Below are 22658 nucleotides of genomic sequence, written 5' to 3' on the forward strand. Positions count from 1 at the left end.
ATACAAAGGAAATCCTGAAAACATGATCTGTTGGTGGGCCTTGAGGACTGCAGTTGGGAAACCCTGCTCTTTATTGAATAAATGTACCCCTATAGGCAAACTCTATATTGAATAAATGCACCCCCATAGGCCTCTGAATTATAAAGCTTCCCCCATAGGCAGACTCTATAGTATAATGCACTCTACATAAGCAGACTCTATACAATAATACACCCCCATAGGCAGACTCTATATTATATGTCACCCCCCATAGGGAGACTCTATGTTGAATAAATGCACCCCTATAAGCCTCTAGAGTATAAAACATCACACATAGGCAGACTCTATACTACAATGCACTCCACATAAGCAGACTCTATAGTATAATGCACCCTCCATAGGCAGACTCTATATTGCATAATGCACCCCAATAGGCAGACTCTATAGTGTAATGCACTCCCCATACGCAGACTCTATAGTATAATTCTCCCCCCATAGGCAGACTCTATAGTATAATGCACCCCCATAGGCAAACTCTATATTGAATAAATGCACCCCCATAGGCCTCTGAATTATAAAGCATCCCCCATAGGCAGACTCTATAGTATAATGCACTCTACATAAGCAGACTCTATACTATAATACACCCCCATAGGCAGACTCTATATTATAATGCACCCCCCATAGGGAGACTCTATATTGAATAAATGCACCCCTATAAGCCTCTAGAGTATAAAACATCACACATAGGCAGACTCTATAGTATAATGCACTCCACATAAGCAGACTCTATAGTATAATGCACCCTCCATAGGCAGACTCTATATTGCATAATGCACCTCAATAGGCAGACTCTATAGTGTAATGCACTCGCCATAGGCAGACTCTATAGTATAATTCACCCCCCCATAGGCAGACTCTATAGTATAATGCACCCCCATAGGCAAACTTTATATTGAATAAATGCACCCCATAGGCAAACTGTATATTGAATACATGCACCCACATAGGCCTCTGAAGTATAAAACATCCCCCATAGGCAGACTCTATAGTATACTGCACTCCACCTAAGCAAACTCTATACTATAATGCACCCCTATAGGCAGACTCTATAGTATAATGCACCCCCCATAGGCAGACTCTATAGTATAATGCACCCCCATAGGGAGACTCTAAATTGAAAAAATGCACCTTAATAGGCAGACTCTATAGTATAATGCACGCCCCACAGGCAGACTCTATAGTATAATTCACCCCCCAGAGGCAGAATCTATAGTATAATGCACCCCCCATAGGCAAACTCTATATTGAATAAATGCACTCCCATAGGCAAACTCTATATTGAATACATGCATCCCCATAGGCCTCTAGAGTATAAAGCATGCCCCATAGGCAGACTCTATAGTATAATGCACTCCACATAAGCAAACTCTATACTGTAATGCACCCCTATAGGCAGATTCTATAGTATAATGCACTCCCATAGGCAGACTCTATAGTATAATGCACCCCCCATAGGGAGACTCTAAATTGAATTAATGCACCTTATAGGCCTCCAGAGTATAAAACATCCGACATAGGCAGACTCTATAGTATAATGAATCCCCATAGGCAGGCTCTATAGTATAATGCACCCTCCATAGGCAGACTCTATATTGCATATTGCACCTAAAAAGACAGACTCTATAGTATAATGCACTCCCCACAGGTAGACTCTATAGTATAATTCACCCCCAGAGGCAGAATCTATAGTATAATGCACCCCCCATAGGCAAACTCTATATTGAATAAATGCACCCCCATAGGCAAACTGTATATTGAATAAATGCACCCCCATAGGCCTCTAGACTATAAAACATCCCCCATAGGCAGACTGTATATAGTATAATGCCTCCCCATAGGCATATTCTATAGTATAATGCACCCTCCATAGGCAGACTCTATATTGTATAATGCACCCCAATAGGCAGACTCTATAGTATAATGCAACCCCATAGGCAGACTCTATATAGTATAATGCACCCCCCACAGACAGACTCTATATTATAATGCACCCCCATAGGCAGACTGTATAGTATAATGCATCCCCCATAGGCACACTCTATATAGTATAATGCAGCCCCATAGGCAGACTCTATAGTATAATGCACTCCCAATAGGCAGACTCTATACTATAATGTACTCCCCACAGGCAGACTCTCCTTTGACTGAAAACAATAACTCCTTTCTGCCATATGACGTATTATCCCATCCATGTGCCCTGAGACTTAATTCCCATGGACCGGATAGTACGTCATAGTCGATCAGCGGCGCTCACAAAGGGAGCGCTGCTGATCGCGGCCGGGTGTCAGCTGGTTATCACAGCTGACACCTGGCACTATGTGCCAGGGGCAGTCACAGACCGCCACTGGCACATTAACCCCCGGCACACCGCGATCAAACATAATCGCAGTGTACCGAGGGCACAGGGAAGAATCACGCAGGGAGGGGGCTCCCTGCGTGCTTCCCTGAAACCCTCGGAAAGGCGCAATGTGATCACCCTGTTCTGAGGACCACTTCCCTGTAGGACCACAGATACAATATGGCCACGGGGGTCTTTGGGGTCCTGCAGGTAGGCAGCTTTCTCAGTGCCTGTTGAGACTTTACAGTGATGTCCCCACCTGGGACAATATAATAAAGGTAAAAAAAATAAAATCATGTATAAAAATAATTTTTTAAAAAATCCTAAATAAATAAATAAAAAGTTCCCTAATAAATTATTTTTTGTAAATAAAAAAACAATAAAAATACACATATTTAGTATTGCGGCGTCCGTAACGACCCGCCGTAAAAAACTGTCCACTAATTAATCCCTTTAGTGAACCCCTTCAAAAAAAAACAAAGTAAAAGCAATGCTTTATCATCATACCGCCGAACAAAAAGTGCAATAACACGCAATCAAAAAGACGAAAATAAATAAACATGGTACCGCTGAAAACCTCATCTTGTCCCGCAAAAAACGAGCCACCATACAGTGTCATCACCGAAAAAATAAAAAAGTTATAGCTCGCAGAATAAAGCGACGCAAAAATAATTATTTTGATATAAAATTGTTTTTATTGTATAAATGCGCCAAAATATAAAAAACTGACATAAATGAGGTATCACTGTAATTGTACTGACCTGAAGAATAAAACTGCTTTATCAATTTTACAACATGCCCCCCAAATGAAATTCATGAAATGTTGGTTTTTGTTCCCAAAAATGGGAATAAAACACAATCAAAAAATGTCACGTGCCCGAAAATGGTGCCAATAAAAACATCAACTCGTAACGCAAAAAATAACACCTCACATGACTCTGTGGGCCAAAATATGAAAAAATGTAGCTCTCAAAATGTGGTGATGCAAAAGCTATTTTTACAATAAAAAGCGTCATTTAGCATGTGACAGCTGCCAAACATAAAAACCAGCTCTAAATAGTAAATCAAACCCTCCCTTTATCACCTCATAAGTTAGGGAAAAATAATAAAATTAAAAAAATGTATTTATTTCCATTTTCCCATTAGGATTAGGGTTAGGGCTAGGGTTAGGGGTGTGTTAGGGTTAGGGCTAGGGTTAGGGTTGGGATTAGGAGTAGGGGTGTGTTAGGTTTACGGTTAGTGTTAGGGCTATAGTTAGGGGTGTGTTGGGGTTAGGGCTAGGGTTAGGGTTAGGGGTGTGTTAGGGTTAGGGTTAGGGGTTTGCTGGGGTTAGAGCTAGGGATAGAGTTAGGGGTGTGTTAGGGTTAGGGCTAGGGTTAGGGGTGTGTTGGGGTTAGGGTTGGAGTTAGAATTGGGGGATTTCCACTGTTCAGGCACATCAGGGGCTCTCCAAATGCGACATGACACCCGCAGACCATTCCATCAAAGTCTGATTCCACACATCTAGATAAGTTCCTTGGGGGGGTATTGTTTCCAAAATGGGTTCACTTGTGGGGGGTTTCCACTGTTTTGGCACATCAGGGGCTCTCCAAACGCGACATGGCGTCCGATCTCAATTCCAGCTAATTTTGCGTTGAAAAAGTCAAACGGCACTTCTTCCCTTCCGAGCTATGCCATGTGCCGAAACAGTGGTTCCCCCCCACATATCAGGTATCAGTGTACTCAGGACAAATTGCACAATAACTTTTGCTGTCCAATTTCTCCTGTTACCCTTGGTAAAATAAAAAAAATTGGACCTGAAGTAATTTTTTTGTGAAAAAAAGTTAAATGTTCATTTTTTTTTAAACATTCAAAAAATTCCTGTGAAGCACCTGAAGGTTCAATAAACTTCTTGAATGTGGTTTTGAGCACCTTGAGGGGTGCAGTTTTTAGAATTGATGCAGCTGTGATAAAGATCCTGGTGATCGAAATGCGTTGCTGTACTCTGTACGCCCTATGTGCACTTTCACTTTTTGACGATTAGCCATGAGTTAATTTTTATGGATCAATAAAGATTTTTCAAGTTTTATGGAGCTGGGACTCCTCCTTTCTTCCTTTCCTTGGATTTCACATGTCAGTCCAGACGGAGTCCTGGGCACCTCAGGCTGTCGGTAAGCTGGCTTTGGGTATTTAGCCTTTTTTTTCCATTTATGGTGAAACATGATCGCAGTGTTCCAGTGGCATAGGGAAACATCGCGCAGGGAGGGGGCTCCCTGCGTGCTTCCCTGAGACCCTCATAACAACGCGATGTGATCAGGTTGTTCCTAGGGCCTCATTCCTGCAGGACACCGGATCCAAGATGGCCGCGGGGTCCTTCCAGGCCCTGCAGGGAGGTGGTTTGTCAGTGTATGCTGAGAGCAAGCGCTGAGAAGCCTCCTGCACTGCATTTCAGATCGCTGATATAATACAGTAATGTCCCACCCTGGGACAAAGTAATAAAGTGAAAAAAAAAGTATTAAAATATAAAAAAATTCCTAAATAACGAAAAAAAAATATTCCCCATATATTTAGTATTGCCATGTTTGTAACGACCCGCCCTATAAAACTTTCCCACTAGTTAACCCCTTTAGTGAACCACTTAAAAAAAAGGCAAAAACAAATGCTTTATCATCATACCGCCAAACAAAAAGTGGAATAACACGCAATCAAAAAGACGGATATAAATAAACATGGTACCGCTGAAAATGTTATCTTGTCCTGCAAAAAATGAATCACCATACAGTGTCATCAGCGAAAAAATTAAAACATTATAGCTCACAGAATAAAGCGATGCAAAAATAATTATTTTTCAATATAACATTGTTTTTATTGTATAAAATCTCAAAAAACATAAAAAAGATATAAATGAGTTATCTCTGTAATTGTACTGACCCGAAGAATAAAACCGCTTTATCAATTTTACCACACGAGGAACGGTATAAACGCCACCCCAAAAAAGAAATTCATGAATTGCTGGGTTTTGTTCATTCTGCCTCACAAAAATTATAATAAAAAGCAATCAAAAAATGTAATGTGCCCAAAAATGGTACCATTAAAATCATCAACTCGTCCTGCAAAAAATAAGACCTCACATGACTCTGTGGGACAAAATATGGAAAAATGATAGCTTTCAAAATGTGGTGATGCAAAAACTATTTTTTGCAATAAAAAGCGTCTTTTAGTGTGTGACAGCTGCCAAACGTAAAATCCCACTATAAAAATACGCTATAAATAGTAAATCAAACCCCCCCTTATCACCCCGGTTAGTTAGGGAAAAATAATAAAATTAAAAAAATGTATTTCTTTCCATTATCCCATTAGGGTTGGGGTTAGGGCTAGGGCTAGGGTTAAGGTTGGGATTAGGGTTAGGGGTGTGTTGGGGTTAGGGTTGGAGTTAGAATTGGGGGATTTCCACTGTTTAGGCACATCACGGGTTCTCCAAACGCGTCATGGCATCTGATCTCAATTCCAGCCAATCCTGCGTTGAAATTGTCTAACGGCCGCTCCTTCCCTTCCGAGCTATGCCATGCACCAAAACATTGATTTACCCCCACATATGGGGTATCAACGTATTCAGGACAAATTGCACAATAACTCTTGGGGTCCAATTTCTTCTGTTACCATTTGGAAAATTAAAAATTGGGGGCGAAAATATCATTTTTGTGGAAAAAAAAGATTTTTTTTATGGCTCTACGTTATAAACTTCTGTGAGGCACTTGGGGGTTCCAAGGTCTCACCACACATCTAGATAAGTTGCTTTGGGGTCTAGTTTCCAAAATGGGGTCACTTGTTGGGGTTTCCACTGTTTAGCGACATGGCGTCCAATCTCAATTCCAGCCAATTTTGCGTTGAAAAAGTCAAACGTTCTCCTTCCCTTCCATGCTCTGCCATGTGCTGAAAAAGTGGTTCCCCCCACATATGGGGTATCAGCATACTCAGGACAAATTGCACAATAACTTTTGGGGTCCAATTTCTCCTGTTGCCCTTGGGAAAATAAAAAAAATTGAACTGAAATAATTTTTTGTGAAAAAAAAGTAAATTTTTTTAAAAAATTCAAAAAATGCCTGTGAAGCACCTGAAGGGTTAACAAACTTCTTGAATGTGGTTTTGAGCACCTTGAGGGGTGAAGTTTTTAGAATGGTGTCATTTTTGGGTATTTTCTATCATATAGACCCCTCAAAGTGACTTCAAATGTGATGTGGTCCCCCCAAAAAATGGTGTTTCTTTTAAACTTTAAAGCTTCCTAACAAAAAAAATTTTGGTTCCAAAATTGTGCTGATGTAACGTAAACATGTGGGAAATGTTACTTATTAAGTATTTTGTGTGCCATATCTCTGTGATTTAAGGGCAGGAAAATTCAAAGTTGAAAAATTGTAAAATTTTCTAAATTTTCACCAAATTTCCGTTTTTTTCACAAATAAACGCAAGCTACACTACCGTTGAAAAGTTTGGGGTCACCCAGACAATTTTGTGTTTTCCATGAAAACATACTTTTATTAATCAAATGAGTTGCCAAATGAATTTAAAATCTAGTCCAGACTTTGACAAGGTTCGAAAAAAAAGATTTTTATTTAAAATAATAATTTTCTCCTTCAAACTTTGCTTTAGTCAAAGAATGCTCCTTTTGCAGCAATTACAGCATTGCAGACCTTTGGCATTCTAGCAGTTAATTTGCTGAGGTAATCTGAAGAAATTTCACCCAATGCTTCGAGAAGCCCTTCCCACAAGTTGGTTTGGCTTGATGGGCACTTTTTGCGTACCATACGGTCAAGCTGCCTCCCACAACAGCTCAATGGGGTTGAGATCTGGTGACTGTGCTGGCCACTCCATTACAGATAGAAGACCAGCTGCCTGCTTCTTCCCTAAATAGTTCTTGCATAATTTGGAGGTGTGCTTTGGGTCATTTTCCTGTTGAAGGATGAAATTGGCTCCAATCAAGCTCTATCCACAGGGTATGGCATGGCGTTGCAAAATGGAGTGATAGCCTTCCTTATTCAAAATCCCTTTTATCTTGTACAAATCTCCCACTTTACCATCACCAAAGCAACCCCAGACCATCACATTACCTCCGCCATGCTTGACAGATGGCGTCATGCACTCTTCCAGCATCTTTTCAGTTGTTCTGCATCTCACAAATGTTCTTCTGTGTGATCCAAACACCTCAAACTTAAATTCGTCTGTGTATAACACTTTTTACCAATCTTCCTCTGCCAAATGTTTGTGTTCTTTTACCCATATTAATCGTGTACTCTCCACGGGTAGAGCTGGGCCCCAGGGCAGTTATGGTTCTTATAAATGATAGTGACATTGGGGTGCAAGACTGAGGGAATAATGAATAACTGCAGACACATGAACTGTAGTTTCCTTTACCTTTACTTCATGGTTTGGAATGCAGACCGGAGCACTGCTAACAGATGGAAATGGAGTTCCGGACAGCCTGGAAGCAATCTAGGGTCCCCTAATCCAGTTGGAGGCATCCTTGCTGCAATGACCTCTGAGGTCCTTGCTGCCTAAATCTATGCTCGAGCCTCTGTTCCTTATGGTCCCTGTACTTGCCCGTATTGCAAGCAGCTTGAGCCTATTGAAGGTTTCGCACCTTTGTGGCGGCTCCGGACTCTGATATGCTGCTGTGCCCCGAGTGTCTGAAGGGCCAGGGGACCTGCAGTGTGGTACACTCCTGATTTAGCTGGTGGGACTGTTGTACCCACGCAGCAACAGACTCTGGTGTCCGGTTCTAGCGCTCTGTTCTGGGGTGAGCTTGGTCACAGCTCCACTACCCAGCTTTTCTTAGACTTCTCTCTTCTTCTATAACTCTTCTCTGACTCAAACTGCAACTCTTGTCTGGGGATGAGCTCCTCACTCTTCCAGTCCCCACCACTAACTTCCTTAGCCCCCCTCCAGGCCAGAACTAATAGGGAAGCTTCCCTAAAACCGGATTTTGCGCTTCCCCCTCTGGTCTGGAGCCAGGAAAAGTGTTGAATGCTGATGTTATCTGAACAGGGAACTCCTCCTTGCTTCCAGGCATGACATCACCCCCTGTGAGGGAGGCATTGCCACAGTGGCAAACTGACTCCTGGGGTGCCACATTCCCCCCTTGTGAAATTCAGTACTCCCGGACTGAGGAATCATAATACGTTAACAAGGGAACAATCATTGCTCATTGTTCTATTTCTGAGCCATGTTGGTAACTATATACACGTGAGGTCCTGATCACACATAGTCCTGTGGCCCAATTGTCCATCAACAGGTTATTATGAATATTTAAAAGTTCATACAGTAAGTCTCTGTAGGTTCTCATGCTTAACGGTTGCAACTATACACCTTATTAACTTATTTAAATTTAGTCCCTATAGCGGGCTGGAACCTGCCCTCTGGTACAACTGGTGGATCTACGCAGTACTGGTGTCTCCAATTACCTAGTCTGGCTTATTGTGTTTACTGGTAAACTGGGCAACCTTCTGTGACTTTTTAGACTCACCATGGGTCTGACAGATTCAACGCTAGCAAGGGGCAGATTTCCACATTCCACTGCAGATGTGACTGCTGTTACTGGAGCCAACAGATGCAGTAGGCTGGAAAAAGGTCAGAACAGGTACTATGATGGCTTGATTCACCTGCGTCCAAGACCGGGGAAAATCTCCAAGAATGGTATGGATTTTCTCTTCCATGGGCTTAGGAATGTCTGGGTCTTCAATCCTTTCCTTTAGTTGGTCAGGGCACAGTTTTTGATGATTTCTTGATTTTGCTGTGGAGGTTTCTCCTCCATCTTTACTGATGAGGCACACCTTGGTGTTATCAAAGTCTGAAGGCAAAATTGTGTATGGCTCAGCCACCCACTGGTCATCCAGTTTGTGCATCCTTCTCTTTCTTTTGAGGACCTGTTCTCCTGGTACTAAAAGAGTAGCCGGAGCTTGTTGATTGTAGCTCTTTTCCTGTCTCTGCCTGGCTCGGGACAAACTTTTCTCTACGCATTCTTGCACCTTGCGGTATTGTTGCTGCCGCTCTGTATCCCAATCTGCTTCTGGTGATGTCGTTTCAGGTGATAAAAATCCCATGTACAAATCAATGGGTAACTTGCCAGGTCTTGCCCTCATCAGGTAGGCCGGGGTGCAGTTGGTGGAGTTTACCGGGATATGATTGTATAGATCTACTAGATCCGGAAACTTCTCTGGCCATAGATTTCGCTCTTCCAGAGGCAAGGTCTTATCGGTCAATTGCCACCTGTTTCATCTTCTCGCACATACCATTTATCTGTGGATGGTACGGCATTGTCCTGATTTTCTTGCAGCCGTACAGGTTACAGAATTCCTGTAACACTTCTGCCTCAAAGGCTGGGCCTTGGTCGGTGAGCACTTGTTCAGGTTAACCGTGCGGTTGACAAAAGTATTCTTGAAGCGCTTTGGCTGCTGTCTTCGCACAACTACCAAGAACCTCGAGTAATGATCAACGATGGTCACAGCATAGGTGTAGCCGTTCCTACTCGGAGTCAACTTCACTTGATCCAAAGCTACCTGTTCAAGCGGCTGTTTCATGATGATTGGCTGAAATGGGGCTCTCTGGCTGCTATGGTCTTTCCTGCGTAGGTTGCATGGACCACATTTTCTGCACCACTTCTCAATGGCTTTCCTCATACCAACCCAGTAAAATCTCTCACGATGTAGGACCTCCAACTTCTTCCACCCGAAATGTCCTGCTCCATCGTGGTACGCCTCCAAGACCATTGGCACATCTCGCTTCAGGACTACCACCTGCCAGAGCAGTTTATGAGTGCGCAAGTTGATGTGCCTCCGACACAGCTTACCCTCATAGATGAACAGCTTGCCCTTCTCCTTCCACAACTGCTGTGCTTCCTGTGGAACATCTGGATCAGGGTGTGAATTAGCTTGTGTCAGCAACTCTTTTACCAGGCGGATTGCTGGGTCGCTATCCTGCGTCTCTGCCCACTCATGGTGGGGCAATGGGTTAAACGTGGCCTCTTGCACGATGTAGCACTTGTTCCTCACCCCTTGGGAGTGCTGGGCCGCAACTGGGTGGTGGAAGACTGGTAACTCGATTTCTTCGAGTTCTTCCGGATCCTCTCCCCCGTCTAGTGAATTGGGCATCCTGGACAGCGCATCAGCATTAGGATTGCTATGTCCCGCTCGGTACTTGATGGTAAACTCGTAGGCTGCAATAATCTACATAAGTGCAATTATCTTATGACATTTGCCTAAAATTTTTGTAGTATATACCCTGCTATTTGCTACGTGGACTACACATGTGAGTGTACATAACTCTCAGTTTTGTGGTCTTTCCTATATTTGTTGTCTGTTTTTGCACGTGCACCTTAAAAGACTAGTATTTTAATAAATAAAGCATATTAGTTTTATCTTTGAATACTGTTTCGAATAGGCTATATCTTGACTTATTCTGATTGGATTAAAACCATCTGCTAAGCATTAAACTCGTAGTTGGACAGCCAGGCCATCCATTGCTGCTCCAGTGCACCCAGCTTTGCTGTTTCAAGGTGGGTTAGCGGATAATTGTCCGTGTAGATGGTAAACTTCGCTGAAGCCAGGTAGTGTTTGAAGCACACCGTTGCCGCCCAAACTGTAATGAGGAACTCCAGTTTAAAGGAACTGTAGTTGTCGGGGTCCCTTTCAGTAGAATAAAGCTTCCTGCTGGCGTAGGCAGTCACTCTCTCTCTGCCTTTCTGCATTTGTGACAGCACTGCTCAAATAGAGGAATTTTGTTCTTGTCCTTCTTGGATTGGCCCACTAGAAGATCTTGCAGGGGTGTGGCTATTTTGGTGAAGCCCTTGATGAATCTCCTGTAGTAGCCCACAAACCCAATAAACTGCTGTAGTTCATGAATGGTGCTGGGTCTTTGCCAGTCCCAGATAACAGCGACTTTGTCAAGGTCTGGTGCCACACCTTCCGCGCTTACCATATGGCCTAGGTACTACCTCTTGGGCTTTAAAAGTTGACATTTGGACGGCTTCACTTTCAAGCCAAAATTGGACAGGGCTTCGAACACCTCGGCCAGGTAGTTCTAGTGGTCTTCATAGGTTTTGGAGAAGACGATCCTGTCATTCAGGTACAGCAGATCGGTTTCAAAGTTTTTATGTCCTAGGCAGCATTCCATTAACTGCTGAAAGGTCCCTGGTGCACTGCGGAGTCCGAATGGCAAGTAGTTAAACTTGCAGAGGCCCATTGGTGTCGTAAACCCTGTCTTCTCTTTGTCTGCGTCTCCCACGGGAACCTGCCAATACCCACTGGTGAGATCTAAAGTAGATAAATAGCTAGCGGATCTCAGTGAGGCTAGTGATTCCTCAATTCTAGGTAACAGGTAAGCGTCCTTGATTGTAATGCTGTTAATTTGCCTGTAGTCAACACACATTCTCATGGTACCATCTTTCTTTTTAACGAAGACTAATGGAGATGCCCAGGGGTTACAACAATCTCTCATTACCCCAGCCTCCTTCATCTCTTGTAACATATTCTTGGCCCATTGATAGTGTGCTGGGGCTATGGGCCGGTACCTCTCCTTAAAGGGAGGATGATCTCCAGAGGGGAAATGGTGTTGTATCCCTTTTGCCTGCCCAAAGTTTGAAGGATGTTTGCTGAAGTCCCGCTCATACTCTCGACCCGGTAAGCCCCATGCTTTTGGTGCAAAGGAGTGCAAAGTCAGTGCCTACGAGTAGCTGCTGACACCAATCCTCCAGCTCCCCCTCAGAGCTATTGTTCTCGACCTCGTCAGATGGAAGCAAGGGATCCGTGGCCTCTATTGCATTGTTACTGACAGTGAACAGCTAAGCAAGGGTGGCATACTGGGGTAAATAGACCTCTTTTTCCCCACAATTCAAGATACGTATTGGTACCCTCCCCTTGCGGACATCAACTACTCCTCTGGATGTCAGGACGGTGGGCCTACTATCAGAGTAAACTGGTTCTACCAGGGCCTGGTAATCTTGACCCCTAAGGCCTATTGCTGCTCAACACCAAACTAACATTACAGATTGACTGTCCGTCCTCGTCGTAGCGATCGCTGTCTCTCCCTCTGGTGGGTGGAATCTTCCACTGCCGTCGCCACGGGACGTCATCTGGACTGGAGGCCAGCTGGATCTTCTTCTTTGGAGCCACTTGCATGAACTGGACAATTTTAGTGAGTGCAGCTGTAAGGCGCTAAGATTTGATGTCTTTATTGCTCCCCTTCCCTCTGATTGTCTTCCGGTTGTTAATGTTTACAAATGTGTCTATAATAAATGCCTGCGGTACTGCGACATATAAATTATGTATTATCGCTCATCTTTAATGGTATTGCCACATGCATGTGTTACCATTTTGCAGAAAACTGTAATATATTGTCTTGTGTTCTTGTATCATATTATTGCATAATATAATGTGTCTGTTGTGCATGTACAGTTAGGGTAAGATAGTGCATCCCTTTGGGACATCAGATGAGGGCACTTTTAGTATATAGTCCCTATAGACATGGGTAAGTGTAGTTCTGTTGAGGGCCACTAGATGGGGGCATACAAGTGGGCCTGATAGGTGTAGCTGATAGGAGGGTTAATTGTAGGAGGGGCTGCCTGGTAGTAAAAGGATAGTTGGTTAGGAAGTTAGGTCATACGGGGCCAAGGTGCCCTAGCATCCACATGGGCTATAGGCCCGGACAGCTTGGCAGTCCCATAACGTTTAAGTGCTGCAACCCACATTACCCATGGCCACTGTGTGTCATAGCAGTGGGCAAGTGTAGGAAAGGTAGAATGTGGCGACTTATCACCTGGGCCAATGCTTTTAGGGCAGGAATCGGTAAGACAGCTGAGATGAAGGAAGTTGGAGCTTCGACAAGATTAATACAGACGAGCCGGATGCTTTACCAGAGGCAACCAAACTTGATGACAAATTATTTCAAGTCTGGCGTGAAACAGACAGAAGGAAGTGTCATTATGGCGAGGTCAGGCCAGGAAGGAACTGGGAAGCGGTCTAGGACAGTTCGGTCCAGGCGTGTACTGCTCAGAAGCAACAGCCAGAAACGGAAAGATGAGGAAACAAGTAAATGTCTTGATGTACTAGCTGTGGATGTAACGTGTGAAATTCTCAATAAAGAAAGTGTTAAAGTTGACTTGGACTGTGTCTCCATTGCTGGGGGTCACCTGGAAGAGGGACCGTTATCGCCTGGGAAGTGCCCAGAGGAAGCTGATTCTGGAGATGCAGATATGCAGAAGAGAAGAGTAAATTTTTCTGTAGGGGAAGGACTGAACATGGATATAGCAGTTATTCAGGTCACAACTACATTCCTGTCCCTCCCTTACATTGCCACACTTTTGGTCAGTTCCTGGACCTGGAGATGTAGGTGTGCAAAAGAGTCCTTGTCTTGGGTCGGCTTGTCGGCCTCAACATGTGTCTGGGGAAAGGATGCTGCCTCCTACTGATATGTAATTGCTGCGCGACAAGAGGGTGCTGTGCCGCTAGAATTTGGTTCACGCAGCACCTGGATGGCTCTATCCTTAAAGTGTGCAAAGTCCAGGTCAAGGTTTTGTTGGGCCTGTGTGCGCAGCTGTGTCCTTTGGGTGTTAGACAGGAGTCCCTCAATAAACTGCTCCGTTAACAACTTATTGCACGCTGTCAGGGGCAACCTGCTTCATGGTCTGTTGCACCTTCTGAAGGTTAAGGGCATAGTCCCGTATACTGTCCTGCACCCTTTGTTTGCACCCAAAGAATCTCATTTTTATTTCTGCTGCAGTGCTGGTGTCAAAGGTGTCTTTCAGCTTGGCCAAGATTTGCTTGACAGTTCTTTCATCAGTGTCCGGCCAGGACTTTAGTTCTCTCTAGGCCGCACCAGTTAACTGGTCAGTGAGGATGCTGATATTTTGACTCTCAGACAGGGGGTACACTTCAAACAAATTACATAGTCTCTCCTTGAAATCGCTCAGGGTGTGCGACTCCCCTGAGTACTACGATAACCATGCCGCTCCTGGTATGTACGGCATTGATAGAGGCATTATGGGGCTGCAGCTGCGGCCACCGCTTGAACTGGCGGCTTTAATGGGGTTGCGGCTGCGGCCGCCGCTGGATCTCCACCCGGGTTGGACATTTTCTTCCCCCCTTGTGAACCTCAGCCAGGCTCTGTTTATCATTACCGTGGTCAGTGGCTGCTCTACAGGTGGGATGGAGCCTGCTTTTTTTTCCCCGTTCACCACAGAGCGCAGCTCCAGGTTCACTTTTCACTCTCTCCTCTGGTTCCACCCACGATGACACGTCCCTCTCTTCCCGCGCGCCATGTGAATCATAATGGCAGCGATGCTATAATTCAACAAAGTCTCTGGCACACAGTACCCAGCAATGCCTGGTAACGAAATCCTGTTCGTGATGCCAAAAACGTGTGCCCCACAGGGCTGTGGGATACTCGGTGCCGATTCTTCAGGGAATGTGACCCCAGTAATGACCCGGTCCGTGGCCCTGGGCGTCCATTAAAATAAATAAGGAGGAAAGTTTATAGGGGATTAATTTGTGATGCCACCCGTGGTGTTCGGCAATACGGGGAAGGGATAGTGACGTTGGGATGCAGGACTGAGGGAATAACAAATAACTGCAGGCACATGAACTGAAGTTTCCTTTACCTTTACTTGATGGTTTGGAATGCAGACTGGAGCACTGCTCACAGATGGAAATGGAATTCCGGACAGCCTGGATGCAATCTAGGGTCCCTGTTGTGAATTCACTTTCTGGCCTACCTCTGGTTACTAGTGATCTTTCCAGGTTACCTCTGGTGGTTACAGGAGGTAATGGAGCTGATCTAATTAACAGAGGTCTGCCACCTGATAATGAGGAGGACGATTGGACATCTAGAGTTTCTGATTGGATTTAAGACAGCCGACTCCCTCTATCCCTGCTAGTGATTTTTTTCCTGCCTCCTGAGGTCTTAGTTTCCAGCTCAGTCCCTGCATACTCAAGCAAAGTGTTCTTTTGCTATTGTTCACATTTGATTTGGTTTTGTCTATTTCAGTTTTGTGTCTTCAGCCAGCCCCGGCTGGGGCTGTGCTGAATTTCCATGCTCATGTTACTGTTTGTGCCAGTTGGTTTTTGTCCCTTATTAGATTGGCCTCTCTTTGCTCTGTTTTCAGAATTTACCAGAGTGCTGATAAGAAGTCTAGTGACTTCAGTGTTTTTTCTATCAGACGTGTTGGGCATTTTTTGCAGGGTTTTTTGCATGATTGCAGACAGTGTCTTTCCTTTCCTGTCCTGTCTAGTTAGTTTGGGCCCCATCGTTTGCTCAGCCTATTTTCCTACCTGCGTTTGTGTTTTCATCTTGTCTCACCGACAATATGTGTTTGGGGGCTATCTATTCCTTTGGGGTCTGCTCTGGGGCAGTTTAGATTTTCCCTTTTTTGCTTTAGGCTTATTTCGTTCTCTGGCTGTGTCAAGGTGCCTAGGATCATCGTAGGTACGCTCCACGGCTACTGCTAGTTGTGTGGATAGGATCAGGGGTCAGCAATCTGCTTAGTTACCAACCTCTCTGGTTTTCTGTGGCTTAGCTTGGTCTTGCTTTCCTCCTCGGTGACCCAATCATAACAGGTCCCCTAAGCCAGATGGAGTTGGAGGCCATAACAGAATCACCAGCCTAAACCACATATTCTAGGGTACTCAAAAGCAGGAGAGAATTGTAAGAAAAAAAGAAAAAAGGAAAAAAAAGTGTCAGAATTTTTTTTTATATATATATTTTTTTTTTCCTCTTTTTCTCTGGGGCCGTAGGAGGATTTTTTTTTCCTTTAATGGAGGTTAAGCAACTGTCTGATCGTGTTGAGCAGCTTGCTGCTGAAGTGCGGGGAATTTCCGCCTATCTCGCTCAATCACCTGCTGTGGAACCAAAAATCCCTACTAAAGATGTGTTTTCTGGGGATTGGTCTAAATTTTTGAATTTTAAGAATAATTGTAAATTATTTCTTGCCTTGAAGCCTAACTCATCAGGGAGCTCTGTGCAGCAGGTTAAAATTGTCATCTCCTTGCTGCGCGGCGATCCCCAGGATTGGGCTTTTTCTCTGACACCTGAAAATCCTATTCTGACTAATGTGGACGCATTTTTTCAAGCCTTGGGGTTGTTGTATGATGACCCTAATGCTATTGATCAAGCTAAGAAAACCCTATTGGCATTGAACCAGGGTCAGGATTCTGCAGAGTTATACTGTCAAAAACTCCAAAAGTGGGCGGTCCTTACTGCATGGAATGATGGTGCCTTAGCAGCTCTCTTTCGGAAGGGTTTATCAGAAACCGTAAAAGATGTTATGGTGGGATTTCCTGTTCCCTCTGGTCTTGATGATTCTATGTCATTAGCCATTCAAGTTGATGGGCGTTTACGTGAACGTAAAACTACACGTGAGGCGGTGCCGCCTTTTGAACAAACGTCCATGCAATGTGATAGGGTTTTGTCTAGGGTGCAACGTCAGGAGTTTAGAAGGCGTAATAAGCTGTGTTTTTTCTGTGGAGACGCCTCTCTTACTGTCACGGCTGCGGCGGTAGCCGCCGCCGTTCCAGCAGCGGCGGTGCCCGCCGCTGCCAGCACTCACCCGTCCTCCCCCCGCCGCGCTGGTTCCGCCTCCTCCTCACTCCCGTCCTCCTGGCGCCGGCGGGCCATGTGCACTCGCTCTAGGGCGCGGGCGCGCGCTCTGAGGGTTCCTTAACCCTGCAGCGCCCGCCCAGAGCTGTGAGGCCACCAATGAGAGCTGTGCACAGGCTATATCAGGCGTCTCCAAGATGGTGGAGACGCCTGATTATCGTGTGCCTTGCCTGCGGTGTTCTGGCCGGGTTGCAGGAGCCTTCCTGTAACCTTCCTCCTATTCATGCCTTGTTTCAGTCTGGTGCTCGCTCCCAGTTCTGTACTCCAGTGTCCTGCCCTGTACTCTGTTTCTCCGTCCTGTACTCCAGTGTCCTGTCCTGTACTCTGTATCTCCGTCCTGTACCCCAGTGCCCAGTTCTGTGCTCCATATCTCCGTCCTGTACTCCAGTGCCCTGTCTTGTTCTCTGTGTCTCCGTCCTGTACCCCAGTGCCCAGTTCTGTGCTCCATATCTCCATCCTGTACTCCAGTGCTCTGTCTTGTACTCTGTGTCTCCGTCCTGTACCCCAGTGCCCAGTTCTGTGCTCCGTATCCTCGTCCTGTACTCCAGTGCCCTGTCCTGTACTCAGTGTCTTCACCCGGTACTCCAGTGCCCAGTCCTGTACTCCGTGTCTCCGTTCTATACCTTGACCTGCACTTCCTACCCCGTTCTGCATTCTATCCTCAGTTCTGTACCTTTCACTCATCCGTATCTCCTGTGAGCCACCCCTCTTGGTACCGGCTGTCGCGGTTCTGAACTCTGCGGTCCTGCCCCTAACGATCCCTGTATAGGGGACGGTCATCAACTGGCGTGCTCGGCCCAGGGGCTTCAGATCCGCGACCCAGAGGGTCCACTCTTGGACATTGTCCGCTCCTGAACGTCACAGTATAATCAGGCCATGAACCCCGCTAGTGCCTCGGCGGCCACACAAAAAGAGTTGCTCTTTTTGCGTGAGAACCAGACTAGAATAATGTCCTTCATGAAATCCATGGATACTCGTCTCTCCGCCTTACAAACTGCTGACCCAGGGAACGCCCCGTTGCTAGTTGGGCTCCAGCAGGAACTCGCGCAGCAGAGTGACGCCCAGTCCCATATTCTGAGCTATATGGCATCCGTGGATGATCGCCTTCTGTCCCTGCAGTCCGCTGCAGCCGCTTCTGCTCAACCACGGGATCCAGTATCTCACCCGCCACCCCGCTTGGGGAAACCTCCCAGATTCAGCGGAGACCCCAAGATGTGTCGGGGGTTCTTGAATCAGTGTCGGTTGCACTTTGAGCTCCTGCCTCAGCAATACCCCTCTGATCGAGCCAAAGTGGCGTTTATTGTGTCCCATCTTGAAGGGGAGGCCTTGGCTTGGGTCAATCCCTTATAGGAGAGAGATGACCCAGTGGTGTCTAGCATACAGAACTTTCTCGACACCTTCCGCAAGGTATTTGATGAGCCTGGACGCGTGGCCTCCACCACCGAGGCTCTTTTCAATCTCCGTCAGGGCTCTCTCACCGTAGGACAGTATGCCATTCGCTTCCGCACGCTGTCCTCGGAGCTGGGGTGGAATAATGAGGCCTTGATTGGGGTCTTTTGGAGGGGACTCTCAGGCAAAATAAAAGATGAATTGGCCGGTCGAGACACTCCTACCACCCTGGACGATCTCATATCCCTAGCCACCCGTATTGACTTACGGTTTCGAGAACGCTCTCGGGAGTCAGTTAGGAAGAGGAGACCCTTTAGGCTATACCAAGCGCCTATTCCCCGCTCTCCGGCCTCTCCTAGTAGTTCCGTCCTGGAGCCCATGAAGGTGGACCGTGTAAAGTTGACCGAGCAGCAACGCCGGGAGAGAAGGACTCAAGGGTTATGCCTTTACTGTGGCGGGGCCAATCATTTTGTGCGGACTTGCCCAGTGAAGCCGGGAAACGCTTCCACCTAGGCCAGGTAGGAGAGGCCTCCCTAGGTGATACCGATTCCTCTCTGCCCCTTACCATTTCTATTCTAATTGTTGCAGGTCGGGAGCGTAGATCTGTGGAGGCGTATGTGGACTCAGGTACGGCAGGTAATTTCATCCGGCTTAGGGAAGTGGACCAGTTCCGAATTCCGGTGGTGACCCTGGAAAATCCACGCACTATCGCCTCCGTGGATGGCAAACCGCTACCAGAACCCGTCACCATGGCCACAGTTGAAGTGGAACTACAAGTTGGAGCTCTTCACCGGGAAAAGATCGCTTTTTATGTTCTGCCTAATCTGTCCCACGCCGTGCTTCTCGGCCTAGCATGGTCACGTTCTCATGAGCCTGTTCTGGACTGGCGTTCCGGGGAGATTCTACACTGGGGACACTCCTGTCATGAGCATTGTTTATTATCGGTACCTCGTCCTGGACCTCGGCATGCTCCTCCCGATCTCCCGGGGCTTCCCTCGGCTTACCACTCTTACGCCGATGTCTTCAGTAAGAAAGAGGCCGAGACCCTACCGCCGCACCGATCCTTTGATTGCCCAATTGAGCTGATTTCAGGAGCTAATCCCCCCAGGGGGAGAACTTATCCATTATCTCCAGCAGAGACCACGGCCATGTCGGACTACATTCGGGAGAACTTGGCTCGAGGGTTCATTCGGAAGTCATCATCCCCTGCCGGAGCAGGGTTCTTTTTTGTCCGGAAAAAAGACGGATCCCTTCTGCCATGTATTGATTACCGAGGTCTTAACAGCATTACAGTCAAAAATAGGTATCCTCTTCCACTGATCCCTGAGCTCTTTGACCGTCTGAGAGGAGCCCGGGTCTTCACCAAGTTGGATCTGCGAGGAGCCTATAACTTGATCCGAATCCGTGCCGGGGACGAGTGGAAGACGGCGTTCAATACTCGGGATGGCCATTACGAGTATTTGGTTATGCCTTTCGGTCTCTGCAATGCCCCGGCGGTTTTCCAGGAGTTCGTTAACGAAATCTTCCGAGACCTACTATACTCCTGTGTCGTCGTGTATCTTGATGACATCCTCATTTTCTCACCTGATCTATCCACCCACCGGAGGAGTGTTCGACTGGTTCTGCAACATCTACGGGAGAACCAACTCTATGCTAAATTGGAGAAGTGCCGGTTCGAGCAAACCTCATTACCCTTCTTAGGGTACATTATTTCGGACTCCGGGGTGAAGATGGACCCTGAGAAACTGTCGGCAGTACTCAAATGGCCACGTCCGGTCGAAGTAAAAGCTATCCAATGGTTTTTGGGTTTTGCAAATTATTACAGGCAGTTCATTCCCCACTTTTCTTCTGTGACCAAGCCCATCTCTGCCCTGACCCGAAAAGGGTCCAAAGCAAATGCCTGGCCACCAGAGGCCGAAGAGGCCTTCCTTGCCTTGAAGCGATCCTTTGCCTCCGCCCCGATTTTACATCGGCCGACAGCTAATAGGCCCTTCACCTTGGAGGTGGATGCATCCTCCGTTGGAGCCGGGTCGGTCCTCTCTCAGCGGTCGTCTTCTGGTCACTTGGTGCCTTGCGGTTTCTTTTCTAAATCCTTTTCCCCCGCAGAATGCAACTATTCTATCGGAGATCGGGAATTACTGGCCATTAAGATGGCATTGGAAGAGTGGCGATATCTTCTGGAAGGGGCAGTCCATCCATTCACAATCTTCACGGACCACAAGAATTTGGCGTATCTTCAGTCTGCACAAAGACTCAACTCCAGGCAAGCCAGGTGGTCGCTGTATTTTTCCCGCTTTGACTTCGAACTCCGTTTTCGGCCTGGGGATAGGAATACCAAGGCGGACGCCCTATCCAGGTCCTTACAATCACCGGAGACTGAGGAGGCTCCTTCATATATCATTGAGCCTGCCAAAGTGATCACCGTGGCACCCGTGACGCTCTCCCACGCTCCGCCAGGCAAGACCTTCGCTCCATTGAGTAAGAGGTCGGAAATCCTAGACTGGGGGCACTCCTCCAAGATTGCGGGCCACGTTGGGGTCAAGAAAACCCTCTGTCTTCTCTCTCGCTACTATTGGTGGCCTTCTCTTCATCAAGATGTGACAGATTTCGTAGCCTCCTGCACGACTTGTGCCCAGAACAAAGTACCAAGAGGCCTGCCGTCCGGCCTGCTTCATCCTCTGCCTCCTCCTGAGGCCCCCTGGCAACAGATTGGTATGGACTTCATTACCGATTTACCTCGCTCTTCTGGATGTACCACTATCTTGGTGGTGGTCGCCCGCTTCTCCAAGATGGCCCATTTTATCCCATTGGCTGGTTTACCCACGGCATCCGAGTTAGCCAAGGTCTTCATCCACCAGATCTTCAGGCTGCATGGACTCCCTCGACGTATTGTCTCCGATCGAGGGGTCCAATTTACCTCCCGGTTCTGGAGGGCACTCAGCAAGCTCATGGGGATATCTCTGGACTTCTCTTCCGCCTATCATCCTCAGTCCAATGGGCAAGTGGAGCAGATCAATCAGGTACTAGAAGCTTACCTGCGCCATTTTTCCAACGCCCATCAGGACAACTGGGTGTCCCTTCTGCCATGGGCAGGCAACGAGTCTACCACTAAAACACCGTTCTTCGTGGCTTCTGGCCAGCACCCTGGTGTTCCGCTACCGCTCTCCTCGCCTTTCTGGTGTTCCCGCTGCGGATGCCCTTTTTTCTGAATTTTCTCAAGTCTGTAGGGAGACCAGAGAAGCACTGGAAAAATCCAGCATCCGGATTAAAAAATATGCAGACAAGAGACGCAGGGACCTTCCGCCATATCAACCTGGTGACAAAGTCTGGTTGTCAACTAAGCATATCCGCCTGAGGATGCCTTCTTACAAACTGGGTCCCCGGTACATTGGTCCGTTCGAGATTCTTGGACGCATTAACAACGTGTCTTACAAATTGAGGTTGCCGGCTTCACTCCGGGTTCCTAACGCCTTCCATGTCTCGCTCCTTAAACCTGTTGTTCTTAATCGGTATCGCCCGCTTCCACCTCCTGTTCCTCAACCTGTAGGGGCCGATGATATCTTTGAAGTAAAAGATATTTTGGCCATGAAAAGAGTTCGGGGGCGAACCTTCTTCCTTGTCGATTGGAGGGGTTTTGGTCCTGAGGAGAGGTCTTGGGAACCCAGAGAGAATATTAATGCCCCTCTTCTTTTAAAGAAGTTTTTGTCCAACCTCAGGAGGGGGAGATGTAAAGGGGGGTACTGTCACGGCGGCGGCGGGGCCCGCCGCTGCCAGCACTCACCCGTCCTCCCCCCGCCACGCTGGTTCCACCTCCTCCTCACTCCCGTCCTCCTGGCGCCGGCGGGCCATGTGCACTCGCTCTAGGGCGCGCGCTCTGAGGGTTCCTTAACCCTGCAGCGCCCGCCCAGAGCTGTGAGGCCACCAATGAGAGCTGTGCACAGGCTATATCAGGCGTCTCCAAGATGGTGGAGACGCCTGATTATCGTGTGCCTTGCCTGCGGTGTTCGTGCCGGGTTGCAGGAGCCTTCCTGTAACCTTCCTCCTATTCCTGCCTTGTTTCAGTCTGGTGCTCGCTCCCAGTTCTGTACTCCAGTGTCCTGTCCTGTACTCTGTTTCTCCATCCTGTACTCCAGTGTCCTGTCCTGTACTCAGTATCTCCGTCCTGTACCCCAGTGCCCAGTTCTGTGCTCCATATCTCCATCCTGTACTCCAGTGCCCTGTCTTGTACTCTGTGTCTCTGTCCTGTACCCCAGTGCCCAGTTCTGTGCTCCAT

The sequence above is a fragment of the Dendrobates tinctorius genome, unplaced genomic scaffold, assembly GCF_039654945.1.
Source record: "Dendrobates tinctorius isolate UK_male_01 unplaced genomic scaffold, ASM3965494v1 ptg000120l, whole genome shotgun sequence".
Taxonomy (NCBI): Eukaryota; Metazoa; Chordata; class Amphibia; order Anura; family Dendrobatidae; genus Dendrobates; species Dendrobates tinctorius.